Source organism: Lupinus angustifolius, chromosome LG19, assembly GCF_001865875.1.
Source record: "Lupinus angustifolius cultivar Tanjil chromosome LG19, LupAngTanjil_v1.0, whole genome shotgun sequence".
Lineage (NCBI taxonomy): Eukaryota > Viridiplantae > Streptophyta > Magnoliopsida > Fabales > Fabaceae > Lupinus > Lupinus angustifolius.
Window position 1 is genome coordinate 5,192,135 of NC_032027.1, and position 4,316 is coordinate 5,196,450.

A 4,316-nucleotide genomic window follows, 5' to 3' on the forward strand; every position below is an offset into this window, starting at 1 on the left:
ATAATAAGTGTAGATACCTTCAGGCAATTTCTGATTTGATGAAGGGACTGAATCAGAATTATTGCAACTAAAGTAGTAACCACTACGGGGTTACTTTTATGGGTTATGGTCCTCATTTGTAGAGCGATAGGTTTTCTAGTGTAAAGGTGGAGGAGAATAAGGTAGGATGAGAATAGTGTTATCCATGATGGGATAACACTATCCACTCATCCATAAGGCACATAAGGCATAAGGATAGGGTTTCTCCTCACAACTCCTAACACAACATACTCTCAAGCTTTTGGTTCTCTCATTCCCCTCTTGAGAGAAACTAAGGAAAACCATTCGGCGCTCTATCATCTAGAAGATCATCTCACCATCATACCTTCGAGATTCCGGAAATGGCTCAACAAGGTATGTTCTTCATCTTCACCATGAACTCATTTGGGGTTTCTTCGGTCTGGACCATGGTTGTTCCATTCGGGTTTATGTATGGGCATAAACATTAGGTTATGGAAACAAAGCCATGGTCATAAGGATTTCCGCGTTTAATCTATGCATTTCGGATGGAGTTATTCTCCAACATAACGACGATTGGAGTTGTAGTTAAGGTCATGGGTGGAGTGGGATTGGGTCGTGAATGGGTGGTTGTCTCCATGCAATGATAGTCCAGTTTGATTCCATCACGGAGGAGAACGATAGTTGAGTATACTTTTGAAGAACCAAATTTTTTATTATTTGTTCTCGATGTTTGAATTTATTTTCCCGGTATAATGGTCGAGAATTGGGTTGAAAAAGAAGATAGGATATGTTCAAAGTATTTGTTGTTTTGCTTGAGCCTTAAAGAGGTTGATCGAGACAATTGTATTAGTTGGAGATGGAGGATAAGAAGATGATGTTTGCAATGCTTGGAGTAGGATGTAAATTTTGTCATGGAAGTCATGTTGTGGATGGATCTTAAAAATTTATAGCTTTCACGTTAATAAGAATGGTTACAGATTACTAACCTTTATCCATGGCGATACGATCATCCATTTAGCTGTTGTTTGGTGTTCTTAGTTTATAGAGAAACTCTTTTATCTCCTTCTCGTTCTTACTATGCTCTTGCTTAAGTGATGACTGATAGAGCAATCTTTTATGGGTAGAGATAGGGACAATGTTTTTGGTCCTTTATCTTGTTAGTATAGTGCTTCCATCAAGCACTATATATAGGCTCTTTTCCAAGAGTCTTAACATTTAATTGATAATTCTTCATCTAAGAGTAATGACCAATGAAATAATGTATTCATTCATGTCACAAGAGGCATATTTCTTACATTCTCTCACTTGTCTCATGTGATAATACAATTCATGATTTTTTAAACATAAAATATAATGCACATATTCAGAATATGTTTTTCATATTCATTACATTACAAGTCATTATTAAGAACATGAACTAATAAGAGTCATAGCGGTTGTATATCACTTATTCGATATAGTCCCTTCCATGTACTACTATATTAGCTTTATTCTTAACATGACACATTAATGAGAATCATATAATAATGTCATTTAGGAAGAAAATTTTATTTTCAACATTATCATTCTCACATTCGTACATAAGTGTGAAAATAAAATATTAATCAGAAACATAAATATTAACGAGCTCGAAATGTCAAAATATTGAGACGTTATTAATAACATAATGTTCAACATTCATTCGCAAACATACCCATATTTGTTACATGACCAGTAAATATTTTGGGCGGTAACCCTTTCGTCAAAGGGCCTGCAATAATAAGGTTAGTGCTAATATGCTCAATTGACATTCTAAGTTTCTGAATTTCTTCTTTAACGACAAAGTATTTCACCTCCATATGTTTAGCACCTTTGGCATACTTGTCGTTTTTAGAAAAGAAGACTGCTGCAGAATTATGACAATAAATTTTCACCGACTTGACAATACTGTCGACAACCCCAAGTCCTGAAATAAAGTTTCGTAGCCATATAGCATGAACTTTGGCCTCAAAGCATGCCACAAATTCAGCTTCCATAGTGGATGCAACAATGACAGTCTGTTTCGCACTCTTCCAGGAGATAGCTCCTCCAGCTAATAAATACACATAACCGAAAGTTGACTTTCTTGAGTCTATGCATCCGAAAAAATCTGAATTTGAATATCCAACCACCCCAAGGTGATTTGATCTCCTATAAGTAAGTATGTGATCCTTTGTATCTTGTAAGTATATTAGAAATTTCTTTGCAGTTTTCCAATGTTCTATACTAGGATTACTCTGGTATCTTCCTAACATTCCAACTACAAAACTAATATCTGGTCGCATACAAGTCTGGGCATTCATTAAACTCCCAACTATAGATGCATAAGGAATTTCTTCCATTTGCTTCCATTCCAAATTATTCTTTGGACATTGCAGCATATTAAACTTGTCTCCTTTCTGAATTGAAACAGGAGATCCTGAACATCTATCCGTTCTGAATCTCTTTAAAATTTTGTTAATATATGCTTTCTGAGACAAACCTAAAAGTCCTTGTGATCTATCACGAAATATTTCTATTCCAATCACATAGCTTGCCTCACTCATATCTTTCATTTTAAATTTTTTAGAGAGAAACATCTTAGTCTCATTTAAAAGACCAACATCATTAATTGCAAGCAAGATATCATCAACATATAGAACCAATAAGATAGACTAACTCCCACTAACCTTTAGGTGTATACATCAATCAACAATGTTTTCCTTAAACTCAAAGGATACAATAGTATCATTAAACTTAAGATACCACTATCACGAAGCTTGTAACACCGCGAATTTTACGATTTTGAATTATAAGATTTTATTAATATTTTTATTAATTATATTTTCGAAAATGAATTTCTGGGAATTTTCGGTAAAGAATTAGACGAAACTCTAGTTAAGTTTTAGTCTTGTAATTATATTTCCAATTTGATGGTAAATTTGCATAATTTTCGGAGACACTCGATTTCGGACCACTGTCGAGGTCAAATCTCACCCGGTACGACTCAAAAAGTGGTTTTTGAGTTTCGTAACTCAGAATCGAATTCCGATCACGCCGTTGGCTTTGTAATCACATTTCGAGTCAAGATAGACCCTGAGTTGGTCCATAACTATTTCTAAAATATTTTCACTCGGATTGCCGAAATTTGAAGTTCCAACCGTAAAGTAAAATCGGGCGATCATTTTTGGCTACTCGAATATTGGCCGACAATACTCGAGCATGGTTTTAATCGCGCGCTTTTCACCGAAGTCGTTGCGTCGCATGAGTCACTTCACAAAATCTACCTACTAAATCTTATAAATTTCACACATTAGTACCTTGATTTACTACCACCAAATCCCCTAAATCACTCACTTAACCCATGATTCACTCACCTTCTTGGATTTGCTAGATTGCCTTGGGAAATGGGTTTAGAAATCAGATTTCTCCCACCCCACAACTCTATAAATACCCATGTATACTCATGCACTAACACTTTGCAAAAAGTTGGCAATTTGACGATTTGAGAGTAAGTTACTCTCATCATCTGTTCTTCTTCTTTCAATCTTCTGTAACACTGCGAATTTTACGATTTTGAATTATAAGATTTTATTAATATTGTTATTAATTATATTTTCGAAAATAAATTTATGGGACTCAAAAAGTGGTTTTGAGTTCCGTATGAGGCCGAATCTCACCCGGTACGACTCAAAAAGTGATTTTTGATTTTTGAGTTCCGTAACTCGGAATCGAATTCCGATCACACCGTTGGCTTCGTAATCACATTTCGAGTCAAGATAGACCTTGAGTTGGTCCATACCTATTTTCTAAATATTTTTCACTCGGAATGTCGAAATCTAAAATTCTAATCAAATATTAAAATCGGACGATTTATAATACCCGATCGAGTATTGGCCGATAATACCCGGACATGTTTATCGCACATGTCCACAAAGTGGTCGTTTCGCGTTGGGATGTGAAATTTGCTTTTCCATAAAGCAAACCTCACATCACTCAATCTTTTGAAATCATCATTAGCCACCGTATGAGATTTTTTGATGAATGCCTAGAAGGAAAACTGATTTCCCTTCTCTCCTAAAAATTCTCAAGAGAAGGTAAGAAACCCTCTCTTCATCTTTTTCTCTCATTTTTCTCATTTGTTCTTCCATCTTCAATCCTTGATCTCTCAACATTCAACCAATGGATGTTGATGAGATTTAAGTATGTTGTTCATGAGTATGTCAAGAATATATTCAACCGTTGAAATTTTCTAAAACGCTTTCTAACTCATGTTATCCTCAAAACCGAAAATGGTGATGATCTTGAACTCATGAAAA